General features: G+C 40.1%; 1 protein-coding gene and 1 long non-coding RNA gene across 6 annotated transcripts in view; one reads left to right on the top strand and one right to left on the bottom strand.

Moving 5' to 3' along the window:
- LOC116423736 overlaps positions 1-13,463 on the bottom strand; it is a 99,825-nt gene that overhangs the window by 26,048 nt on the left and 60,314 nt on the right. For 2 of the 4 annotated variants that reach the window (XR_004234251.1, XR_004234252.1), the window contains exon 3: positions 11,430-11,614. This is a non-coding gene — a long non-coding RNA (uncharacterized LOC116423736). Of the gene's footprint in view, positions 1-2,069; positions 3,013-11,285; positions 11,615-13,463 lie in introns of those variants that run through there. The other 2 variants (XR_004234253.1, XR_004234254.1) reach the window with 2 other exon arrangements.
- FGGY (FGGY carbohydrate kinase domain containing) overlaps positions 1-13,463 on the top strand; it is a 499,331-nt gene that overhangs the window by 476,603 nt on the left and 9,265 nt on the right. The gene's annotated exons all lie outside the window — the stretch shown is intronic.

Genomic DNA, 13,463 nt, shown 5'->3' with positions numbered 1-13,463 from the left:
TGAGTCTCTAATACATCCAGTCCAACCTGTACCAATTTAATCCGAGTCCTCTCTGTGACATTTCTGACAATTAGTCATTGAGTCTTTCCTTGTCATCCATAGATTAAAGGGATAATCTGTTATCTTCATTTTTGGAAGGTTCTGATTGTTAAAAAAAAAAAAAGTTTTTTTTTATTTACATCAACTTTAAATCTGTCTCTTTGCCAACTGGACTCATTTCCCAGCAGTCTACTTTTTAATAACAAGCAAAGTCCAGTCTCCTCATATTTATGTGTGATAGATCATCAAATACACCAAGACATCTGTCATATCCTCCTAAATCTTTTCTTCTCCAAGGTGAGCTATTTCAGCTCCTTCAGCCAATACCCATATGGCCCTCCACTGGACATTCTCCAATTTATTAAACACAAAACCCTGGCACTCAGGACTGAACACAAAACTCCACATGGTATTTGACCATCACCTCCCTTGTCCTAGACAGCCTGACTTTCTGAATGTAGCCTAATTTCACATGACCTTTTCTGGTTGTTTATTAAAATACACTCAGAGGCAGTTGATAGTTCAATGGTTGGACACTTATTAGCTGTTGTTCTTCTAGGAATAACTTCTTCCCCTGCCTCTCCTGGCAGTTTGTTTGCTCCTCTATTTCACTGTCTGGGCCCAGCCTTAGTTCGACTGTAGCGTCAACAAAAATCCACCATTCACAGTAGATTGTAAGTGGTCATAATCTCAGAAAACAGAGCTGATCTAAGACATCAGAGATGAAGGCCCCATCTGGGTCTCTAAAAATAAGTAGCTGTGGGCCTTGTGGCATATCAACAACTTCCCTTCTCTAGGATTCATTTTCTCTAAATGCAAAATGATTGGGTTAGACCAGCTGGTATCTGCCAGCTTTCGTATTCCACGAGACTGTTAAGTTTCTCCTAACTCAACAACAGGGATAATCCAACCTGGCTCATCAAGAAGGAGCATAAAACCAAGGATGCTTCATTATTGCCCCTGGTAATAGTGACAGGAGGAAAAAAAATCATTAAAAAAAATCTCCATTGAGTAAGGAGCTTACATTCATCTTCTTCAATTTCACAAAGATTTTTTAGGCTATTATATGAAGTTGTCATAGTGAATAAAGAATTGGGTCTAGAAAGCAGGAAGACCTAGCAGCTAGGTCAGGTAAGTGTTGGACATAAGTTTAAACCCAGCCTCAGAAACTCTCTGTATGACCCTATGCAAATCACTGAAAAAACAATCTTCCTCAATTTCTTCATCTGTAAAATGGATAATAATGCTACTTACCTCCCAGGGTTGTAGAAAAGGATACAATGTACTAAGATTTATAAGACATTTCACAAGTCTTAAAGCATTATATAAATACTAGTATTATTGGGGTTCCCTTTCTCATACTGTCTGTCAGCCGTCCTCAAACTTTTTAAATAGGGGACCAGTTCAATGTCCCTCAGACTGTTGGAGGGCCAGACTATAGTAAAAACAAAAACTTTGTTTTGTGGGCCTTTAAATAAAGAAACTCCATAGCCCTGGGGGAGGGGGATAATCATCCTCAACTGCCACATCTGGCCTGGGGCCATAGTTTGAGGACCCCTGGTCTATGTGATGCTGGGTCAACCTCCTAATTCCCACTGCCTCCAGAGAACCCTCTCAAATGATAAGTTGTTGAACAACTGTAGAACCAGGAACTGTGCTGGTTGCTAGGGATAATATAAAGTGAAGACTGACTTCAAGTAATTTATTCTTCTGAAGGATATCATGAATATGCTGAAAAGTAATGTATTTATAGAGTGCCAGACCTGGAGTTAGAAAGATGAAAGTTCAAAACTAACCTCAGACACTTAGGCTGTGTGATCCCTGGGCAAGTCATCTTACCCTGTTGGTCTCAGTTTAAATAAGCCAGAGAAGAAAATGGCAAACCATTCTAGTATCTTTTACAAGGAAAACCCCAAATGGGGTTATCAAGAGTTGGACTGATCAAAACAACTGAACAATATATTTATATTATTATTATATTAACAATATATTATATTATAAATATAAATCACCCCAGCCAGAATGTAAGCCCCTTGAAGATGAGGGTACTTTGTTGTTGTCTTTCTCTTCCCAAGAACAACCAGCACACAGTTGACTCTTGCCAACTGCCTGCACATTGATTGACAATACAAAGAGATTCCAGAAGCCAGAGGGTCCCAGCTCCCTCTGTCTCCCCTGTTCTCCATCCTGGCCATCATTACCACCTTTGTCTCCGTTTGGAAACACTGCTGGTTTGTGTTCAGTGTATGCTGTGCAATCAGCACCGACTCAACTTGTAGCACAGTCCCTGGGGAAGTTAGAAAATGAAAAGCTTTATTCAGCCCCAATTAGACTTTTCTATATTCCTTAATATAGGTAATTGGCCCTTGACTGAGGTTTCTTGAAGGACATGAGTGAGAGACAGTGTGGCAAGGGGACAGAAGGATGCTCTTAGAGGCAGAACAACATATTTTTGGTCATACACAGTGGTCACGCCCAGTGTGACAGGGCAAGCTGCTGAAAGTCCCTGTGCTCCAGACATCCCTGACGGGCACTGTTAGAGAGCTTCCCCATCTGGGAATTCCCTAGGCCAGTGAAATCCTAGCTCTAGACCTTGTCCTATTGCTAGTTAGTGTAAGGTCTCTGAATATGAAAGGCCCCAGATTTGTAGTAATCCTGCCATTGACCATGTCATGATGGAGTCCCTGTGAATGGCTCAGGAGGAACAAAAGCTCTAATGATGGATCCAGTGCTAGAGAAGGTGCCCCCATTGTCAGACTCCCAGAGCTGTCCTGAGTCCTGAAGCTCCAATAATGGGACACAGGGAAATGCAAAACCGCAGGCCACCACAAGGGTTTGAGAGAAATAAGATGAGCACGTACTGTCTTTAATAGAAGGAACTGACATGATTTGGAATGAATGCCAGAACATTCATCTGAAATAAGGCAGGAGGACCATCCATTCTTCTCTTATTTCTCCCAAATGCCTGAGGACCTGGAAGAAAAAAATACCAAATTTTTAAAAAGTCTTAAACCACCCATTTGTCTCTTTGACCTAAGAACCTCATGATCTGTGTCCCTTGGGAGTTTTGGTTCAAGATAGCTCACTGCAAATGCTGCTGTCATCCTGTTCCTAGTTCATGTTTAGGTTGGATCCCACCCCCATATCTCAAGGTTATCCAGAACCTCTTGTTATGTGGAGCAGCTGGAGATCCAGATCTAAAGTCAAAGAATGTGTGTTCAAATCCAGCCCCAGACTGCTGCTAACTGTGAGATCCTGGGCAAGTCACAAACACTCTTTGCTTCAGTTTCCTTATGGAAGAGAAGGAAATGACCAGTCACTCTAGTTTCTTTGCCAGGAAAACCTCAAATGAGGGCACAAAGAATTGGACTTGATTAAAGTGACCGAACAACAACATGGAGAGGAAAAAACCTACCTCCCAGAGCTAAAGCACCTACTCCCCTCTCTCCCCACTCTGGGAATCTATAATTATGTGTTTATCTCTATCTATATGTGTATATATGCATATGCACACAATATATATGGATATATGTACACAGATATGCATATATATACACATATATAAATATACCCACATAAAGACATATATAGATTTATACACACATATGTGATTCCCAGGGACTTTGCAGCCAGCTCAAGCCTTGTCCAAGGGCTGTAACAATAACAGCTCTCTTTATAGTATTTTAAGGTTTACAAAATGCTCCCCTGACAACACTCCTGTCAGGTACATATTATAGTTTTCTTATCTCCACTTTCCAGAGGAAGACAATGGTTAGTTTACACACCGAGTCACAAGCAGAGCTGCAAGCAGCCATCCCAGCCTGCCTGGAACTTGTCCAGCTTCCATGTGAACATTCTCAGGGTATCTGGGGCTGTCGCTTTGAGGAAGTGCTTTAACATCTCAGGTGTGAGTGTAAGTCTGTGGCACTTGCCAGGACAAAGCTATTTCTGCCTGAATAATGGAATATCAAACCCTTGTGACTCGCTTATATGAGTTAGCCAGAGCTGCCCCCACCCACCCAATGTTATCTAGTTTTGTTTTGTTTTGTTTTTCCTTAACTACATTTCCCTTGGAAAGGCTTGCTTCTTTTGGCTCCTATCCTTAGCTTTCCACCTGCAAGCAACCAATCAATATTTATTAAGCACCTACTATGTGGCAGGCATTGTGCAAAGCACTAAAGATACAAAAAGAGGCAACAACAAAGGCAATCTCTGTCCTCAAAGAGCTTACAATCTAATGAAAGAAATAATGTGCAAGTAAGTGTGTGCAAAACAAGCAAATGCAGGATAAACAGGACATAATAGAGGAAAAGGTACTAGAATTAAGAGGGGTTGGAGAAAACTTCCTTTTTAAATTTTTATTTTGGAATAAAGCTTTTGTTATTTTCAAAACATGTCCCTAATTTTAACATTCACCCTTGTAAAAACATTGAGTTCCAAATTGTTTTCTCACTCCCTTCCCCCCATCTCCTCCCCTAGAAACCAAGAAATCCAATATATATTAAAATATGTACAATTCTTCTATATATATTTTTGCTACATTTATCATGTTGCTCAAGAAAAAAGATCAAAAAGGAAAAAATGAGAAAGAAAACGAAATGCAAACAAACAACAACAAAAGGGAAAATACTAGGTTATGATCCACCCTCAATCCCCATAATGCTCTCTCTGGGTACAGATGGAAGAAGAAAATGGAATTTTAGTTGGGTCTCAAAGGAAGCTGGGGAAGTCAGTAGTTGGGGCAGATACCAACATCTCAAGGATGGGAAACTGTCAGAGAGAATTCCCAGAACTGAGAAATGGAGGAGGTGGGACTGCTAGAATCAGACCTGCATGTTAGCAAGGAAGGAAGGAAGAAAAGAAAGGAGAGGAAGGAGGGGAGGAACGAAGGAAGAGAGGGAGAAAGGAAAGGAAAGCAGCAAGACAAAGAGAGAGGGAAGGGAGGGAGGAAAGTGAAGGAAAGGGAGAAGGGGGAAGGGGAACAAAGGTAGGGAGGGAGGAAGGAAAGAAGAAAAGAAGAAGGGATGAAGAGATGGAAAGAGGAAAGGAAAAGAGGAAGGAAAAAGGGAGGAAAGTATTTTTAAATAGGCACAGAGCAGTAACTTATCTGAATTATGCAGAAGGTAGGGTCATTTGGATATTCTATTCTGCTTTCAGTGCTCAAAAAAACCCCTGAATAAAACACGCACACACACACACACACACACACACACACACACACACACATAGTATACACACATACACACATATATATGAATGTGTATATATATAAAATATACACATACATACAGACACAGAGAGTGCAAGGCTCCAATGGGATTTCACTTTCTCACTTTGGCAAAGACCTGAGAGCACAAGTGGAACCCTGGCTTGCAGGAGGGGACAATCACCACTAAACACCTTTTCTGGAAAAGTTTGGGGACTTGAGCTGCTGCTGATGTCATTGGTAAGATTATATAAACTGTAGGTCTTTGGGACTGGCAGGCTTCTTCTAAATCATTTAGTCTAACCTACTCATGTTACAGAGGAGGAAACCAAGACTAGAAACAGGGATTGTGCAGGGTCATGTAATGAGGAAGAGAAGAAAAGGGAATAAATGTTTATTAAGTACCTACTATGTGCCAGGCACTACGCTAAGTAGGCACTTTATAAATATTTGACCCTAATGGTAGTTGTGAGACAAAGCAAGCTCTGCAGATTTGCAGTCCCAGGTCTCTTTTCATGGCAATCTCACTAATTAAAACTCCTTCCCTCCACAACAAAGATCCTTAAATGCAAATAACTTTCTACTCATCTAAAAAAATTGCTGAATCAATGCTCCCTGGAACAAAAAGGCCTCCTGGAAGCTCCTACCTGAGGCCACAAAGAGCCACGTCAATGAGCCACAGTGTGGCCTCCTTTTCTTGTGAGTTCTGAAGGGAAAAGGAAAAAACTCCTATCCGTCACAAAGAACATATGGAAGGAATCAACAAAACCCTCTCCAGCTCCCCGTCAGTAAGTTCTGCTTTTGCCGAAGGTCATAAAGTAAACACAGATGCTGCAAAACCAGTCACCAGATGGCACCCCGAGATCTGGAACTAAAGGTGAAGAAAGCTCCACATTTTTAATACAAAGATGCAAGAAATTACCTACCTGAAGGGCTTTCTCCCCTTTCAGCAAACCCCCTTGGGAGTGGCTGCTGGGATCAAGGATTCCCCAAACATGGAGCTTAGATATAAGAAGACACCATGGGGGAACACAACAATAGAAGTAACCTTGGAGACAATAAGAGATGGCTGCTCTCACCCTTGGAGAAGGGAATGATTGGTCATGAATCCAGAGGAGATTAGGAAAAGAAAGAAGTGATGGGAAAAGTAAATGAATGATCCAATGACAGTTCATGGGGAAGGATTCAGATGTGTAAGAAAAAAAAAATTAATTAGTTAAGGCAAAGGAAATGGAACTCTCGGTTTCGAGTTATGAAAACAGTTTGATATCCTGTGTCAAGCATGTGACCTGAGCAAGGAGTTTTACTTTTGACCTCAGTTTCCTCACTTGTAAATGATGATTCTCATAACCCTAACCTCCAAGGGCAGGTGGAAGGGATGAAAAGAGATAGCAATGTAAAGTCTGGGCAAATGTTGGCTATTTCTGGAAAAGTAATTAGGAACCTAGAATCAGCCTTTCCTAAGTGCTGGAGGCAAGAGTCAATCTCAAGTTGAAGTGCAGACCCAATACACATCACTCCTACTACTAATGACCTGGACACTTTGAAAGATCCATAATTCATCCACAGAGACACTTCCTCTGCCACTGAACATCCTGATTCTTCCATTTTTTTCAACTTTCACGGCTTAAGGATTAATCCTTTTGGCCAACCTTCTGGCAACCAGCCTCTCTCAAAAATATTACCCCTAATTATAACTTTGCCAACATGGTAAGCACCCATCTCATCCCCAAGTCCCTGAGAGTACTGGAGAGTTCTGAAAGGAGGAATATAAAAATGAGATAGATGGACCAGGTGCCCAATTTGCCATCATTTCTATAATTCAGAATGTTCCTGTCAGTACCGAAGATGTTAGTAACAAAGAACATAGAGGCACATACAATCATGGAACTTTTTATACCTGAAAGGGCCATCAGAGATCACCCAGAAGAGCCCCATTTTACAAACCAAGGGTCAGAGAGACATTCAGTTTTCCCGAGGTCACACAGCAAATTAGCAGTAGTCAGAATTTTTGGATTCCGGGTATGGGCTCCTTTCCCCACAGCACACTGTCTCTTTTAAGTAATTGAGAGAAAACAGATTGAATTTCTACTTCTTGTGAACCCAAGTGCGCCGAGATCCATAAACGCAGCTGGTGGGGTTGATGACATCTCTTTTTCTGAGGATTTTTGTTTTTGTTGTTGTTGCCATTGCTTTGAGAATAGAGATGATCTCGGATAAATATACAAAAATAAATATTACGTTTCCAAAGTAGAAAAGTCTCTGAACATACACAGTCCTTTTATAGTCTTTATTGTGCTTCTATTCCTGCTCTTCCTGTCAGAGGCAATATGGGGCAATGGATAGCAAAGCTAAAATGTGGGTTCAAATCTCGCCTCAGATATTACTAGCTGCATAAGTCATTAAGCCTCTCTGAGCCTCCATTTTCTGATCTGCAAAATGGGGTTGGTAATAGCACCTGCTTCACAGGATTGTGAAGACCAAGTTAACATATTCTAAGTATTTTTTTCTGTTTGTGTTGAAGAGAGCTGGATAGTACAGTGGTTACCACATTGGATTTTCAATGAAGCAGTCCTAAGTTCAAATCAAGCCTCAGATACTTCCTTGCTGGGTGACTCTGAACAAGTCATTTAACACTGTATCTGTCTCAGTTTCCTCATGTTAAGTGGGAATATTAATAGCTCCCAGGCTTGTTGTGAGAATCAAATGAGATTGAAAATCTTTAAGTGAAATAAAAATTTTAGCTGTTATTCATTAAAACCCTTAAAATATTCTCTAAATCAGACATTATTTTTATTATTAAGCTGGAGTCCTCTAGTCTCTTGCAGCTAATTCAGCTTCGATATAATCTTCAAAGAGAATTTCCTAAAGTACAGGTCTGACCATGTCCCCACTTCTTCTCAATCAACAATAGTGATGGTTTCCAGAAATATAGATTCGTATTTGACATTCAAAGCCCTTCAACATCTACATCCTTTCCCATCCTTCTGAGACATTATTTCCCTTCATGTTCTCAAGGGTCCAACCATACCAACCTCTTTAAGAACTGACATTTGTAAAACCTTTTTAAGATTATGAAATGTTTCACAAATATTCTCTCATTTGATCCTCACAACAATCTGGAGATAGATGCTATTATTATTCCCATTTTACAGATGAGGTAATTGAGGCAGACAGACATTTTAAGTAATTTGATCTGGATCATACAGCCAATAAGTGTTTGTAGCAAGGTTTGAACTTAATTCTTGCTGACTATAAGCCCAATGTTCTCATCACTGCCCTCACTAGCTGCCTATTTGTTGTTCTTCCTATACAATTGTCTTTCTCCAGTCTCCAAGCCCTTGCCCTGGCTGTCTCTTATGCTTCGTAAAGTACTCCCACCTCATCTTGGCCTCTAGTTTCTTTCAAGGTCACCTACTTCATAAGCTTCTCCTGATTTTCTAGTCATTAGTACCCTTGGATTCATTCAATATAGTCAATTTTCCATAGTCTGTGTGTTACTTGCACAATGTATGTACTTGAGGAAAGTGGAATTCAAGCTCAAACTCCTCGTCATCTTAGTAGATGGTGCAGGCACCTGATAAATGCTTCTGGCATAATTAATTCATTGGTTTACTCATTCATTTCTGAAATAAGGGAATCCTATTAAATTTCTAAGAGAAGATGAATGTCCCCATATTCTGTTCCTGCTCAGTACCTTCTTGTGATGTGTTTGGGTGCCATATTTTAGAAAAGGTATTGATAATATCAAGATTATCCAGGAAGGGACAACCAAAATGGGAAGGATTTCAAGTACCATTTGTATAAATCCTAGATGAAGAAATAAGAGATTTTTTTGCTAAGAGAAAAAAGGAGTTAATAAGGAAATGATAGCTGCCTTTAATTTTTAAAAGGTTGTTGTGAAGACGATTCAATCCAGCTTTAGCACAAGTCTGGAACACAGTAAGTGCTTAATAATTGCTTACTAATTGCTTATTGACTCCTGCTTAGTCCCAGAGGACAGACCTAGAAAAGATGAGTATAAGTCGCAGAGAGGTAAATTGAGCATATTTAAGGATTCAAAGATGTGAAAAGAGATCTCAGTCTAAGTAAATGCTTCCTCCCACCTGAGCTGCCATCAGGCAAAGAGCTTCTTCAGGGTGTCTTGGGCTACCACTCTTTGGGCATCTTCAGGCAGTGGTGGGGTGACCTGTCTTGCTTTTGGAGCCCTTGTCTCTCTAGGTTCCAAATGAAAAGCTCTTTCCACCAATAAAGGTTTGTACCGTTGACTTTGCTTTCGTGGCAGCCATTTTTGTGGGGCAGTATAAAATGGGGGTTCATTAACCAGCACGTCGCCCTGCCCTACCCCCACAGCCCTTGGAGAGAGAATGGGGGCTTGCTTGCTTTGTAAAAGACGAGAATCTCCCCTCACAGAAGGACTTTTTCTTTGCCCTCCCCTCACAGAAGGACTTTTTTCTTTTTCCCGGAGGCTCTGATGGAGAAGCAGGGTGTTTACCAACTCGGAGCTCCCCCAGTCTTGAGACTGGGACAAAGAGTCCGGCTCCATGAATGTGGTCTTTTATCGGCGTGGCCACAGAGCCTCTATGTTCTTCCCCCCGAAGCCCCCCACTAGCCTTTGAGACGTGATCATCAAATGCGAACTTTCAGGATATAATTATAGCATTGCCTTTGTGGAGAGAGAGAAAAGAAGTGATTAAAATGCTATTTTACAAAATACTTTGGTTTTTGTCGCTGTTGTTGTTTTAAAGCTCCCATTGTGTGGGCCAGAAAGAAAGAAGCCCATGAGTGCGCCCATTGTGCTGTCTAGACACGCCAACAAAGAGCGTGGCGTGCTTTCCATTGGGGCGGCTCGGCTCCTGCGGACAGAAGCATGGGTTCGGGCCCGCTTCAAAGAAAGCCTTTCTGAGGACGGACATATTCGAGGGGCCTATATTTAGCCTTTTGTCAGCACTTCTAGCATCAATTCATGTAAGTGGTGGCAATTCCATCAAGGCCGCCGCCCGAGGGTTGTTCCAGTTACTGTTGGAAGCAAATTATTTGGACAAATTAGAAAAATCAGTTGGGCCCTTCGGGATGACAGCACTGAGAATGTCACCGATGTCTTCATATTACATCTCTACAGTAACAAAAAAAAAAAAAAAAAAAAAAAGCTTTGGACTAGACAGGATTTCATTGGTTTGGGAACTCCTGCAAGAGGAAGTGCCTTCTCCCAACATAGGCTCCCGTGTTCGAGGACCATCATGGAAGTCTGGGATAGATTTCAGGGGATTCAGGACTCTGGGTGGGGAAATACATCTTTAAGTCAGTATCATGGATTTCCTCTGTAATTCCATTATCTTCTCTTAGACATTAAAAACAAACAAACAAATAAAGTAAAAAAACGATCTTTATCTACAAAAAACATGAGGAAAATGGGCTGGGCTTTTTGCTCCACCCTCCAGCCATCTATTCCGAGGGGTGCAGATGTGAGTGCTCCATGAAGAGGAGTTTTCTGCTTCTCCATGGGGTGGGGTAGATAGAAGGTGTTTACAGTGGAGTGGGCTCCAAAGAATACAGCTTATAGGTACCAAAAAAATGAGAAGTTTATGGAGTTGCTCAACATCACACAGCCAATATATACTACTAGAGGGACTTGAATCCAACTCTTCTCAGTTTATTATTATTATTATTTTGCTGAGACAATTGGAGTGAAGTGACTTGCCCAGTGTCACACAGCCAGAAAGTGTGGTGTCTAAAGCCAGATTTGAACTTGGGTCCTCCTGACTTCAGGGATGGTACTCTAACCACAGTGCCAACTAGCTGCCCCTCAATTCAGTCTTAATTTGCTAAACTGGGGGTTCTTTTCTGTCATGGCCTTCTTTGATAATCTAGTGCAACCTATGAACCCCTTCTAAGAACAATATTTTTTAAACACATAAAATAACATATAGAGGATTTCTAAGGAAATTTCTTTAGAAATTAAATATAAATATATTTAACATAAAAATATATTTATGTTTATATTTATATTATTGATGTATTATAATGTTAATATAATTATATTCAGATATTGATATAAAATACAATTAAAATAAGTTTATGGCCTCCTGCATCTACAAAGGTTCCTCTTAGACTCACCATTATTGCCAATTTAGCGGCATTTTTGTAGAGCTTTAACACTTAAAGATTGCTTTCTATGTAGTACCTCATTTGAGCAACAAGAGCCTGGTTAGAATAGAAGCTCCACAGGGTGAAGCAGCCTCAGGAACAGTAGATGACTTATTTAGGGTCACGTGGCTATTGAGTGTGTGAGGCAGGATCCAAATCCCCTGGCCCAGATTCCTCGGTATGTGTGCCTCAGGCTAAGGACATTTAGAGAGCCCTGGATTCCTGCAGAAGAGGGAAAAAATGATGTTTAAAGTTATTTAGATCACTGCATTCACCTGCTCTGTTCTACTGAAGTATCTTGAGGACAGGAACTGTTTTCACTTTTTCATTTAGCACAACGCCTGGCTATCAATTGTTATTTTGTTATTTATTGTTTTTGTTTTCCTTTCATTCATGTCTGACTCTTCTTTTGATGACCCCATTTGGGGTTTTCTTTTTTTTTCCCCCTGAGGCAGTTGGGTTTAAGTGACTTGCCCAGGGTCACACAGCCAGGAAGTGTCAAGGGTCTAAGGCCAGATTTGAACTCAGGTCCTGCTGACTTCAGGGGTAGTGCTCTATCCACTGGGCCACCTAGCTGCCCCCCCCATTTGGGTTTTTCTTCGCAGAGATTTGCTTGCCATTTCCTTCTACATCTCATTTTACAGATGGTGAAACTGAGGCAAACAGGGTTTAATAACTTGCCCAAAACTCATAGCTACTAAGTGTCTGAGACCACATTTGATCAGGTCCTCCTGATTCCAAGCCCAGAACTCTAACCACTGCAAAATCATCATCGCCCTATTCAGTAAAATGATAGGATTCCAAACAAAGACACCAAAATTGCCAGCACTTCATTTTTAAATAGTGTAGAATTCTAAAAGATTAAGGGATATTCTGATTAAATGATTCTATAAAGTTTGTTATTATATTATAATTTAAATTATCTCTGGGGCTCCCTGTGAGTCTAGGCTGATTCCCAAACCTTCCACAATATGCTTCTCTCGCCACCATAGTGAACAATGTTGTAAGGTGTTAAGCTATGGACTCTTTCCATATCTTTCCTCGTATGGTTTTCTTCTGTTTTATTATATCTTGAGATCTGTTCTGCCTTTGATTTTACTTCTGTCTCTGCTTATGAAATAAAAACGTAGGGGATGTGTGTATATTATACATAGGGCAGCTCAGTTGCACAGTGGATAGAGCATTGGCTCCAGAAGCAGGAGAACCTGAGTTCAAATGTAGCCTCAGACACTTACTAGCTTTGGGACCCTGGGCAAATCACTTTACATTATTTACCTCAGTTTCCTCATCTGTAAAATGAGAAGGAGAATCTTTGTCAAGAAAACCCCAAATCTAGTTGTAAAGAGTCAAACAACTTAAAAACAGTAACAAAAATGTCATACAAATATATATACACACACACAATATATACTCTATGAAAGTTGCTTGTGACCAAAGATCTTTGGCTATAAAAGGTAAATTAAGTTGGTCCAACAGTTTACCTTTGCTTAAAATAACAAAAGAAATGTTTAGGTCAAAGTTAAAATAATCACCATAAAGATTATTTCTTCTACTTACAATAAATGGAACATAGAGAAAATATGTAGAGAAATCTTATATATAATAATAATAAAATAAATAAATACCTGGAAATCAAGCTACTGAAACATGCTGAAGACATGTAAATGCAATTATAAAACGCTCTTTACATATTGAAGGCGTTATAACAAGTGATAGTTACTGCTCAAGGTTGGGCCCCATGACTACGCCATAATATTACCTAAAATATTAGCATATTTAGTATTATTGAACTAGATAAAATTGAACTAGACAGGGCTCTCTAAATAAATTATAATAAAATTCATTTGGAAAAGGGGAAAAATCTAAAATTCAGACATAATGGGGGAATGAGAACAATGTGGGGATTTTCAGAACACAAATCATAGTATAAAATAATCATAACCAAATCTAGTTGGTATACTTTAAAAATAAAATAATAGATCAATGTAACATATAAAATAAGCAAAACTAGAGACAGTTTTTCTGTCTTCTCTGCCTTAGAGAAAACCAGTGTTCAATAAAGTCAAGCACA

The sequence above is a fragment of the Sarcophilus harrisii genome, chromosome 4 (assembly GCF_902635505.1).
Source record: "Sarcophilus harrisii chromosome 4, mSarHar1.11, whole genome shotgun sequence".
Classification (NCBI taxonomy): domain Eukaryota; kingdom Metazoa; phylum Chordata; class Mammalia; order Dasyuromorphia; family Dasyuridae; genus Sarcophilus; species Sarcophilus harrisii.
This window is presented reverse-complemented; position numbering and strand designations above follow the sequence as displayed.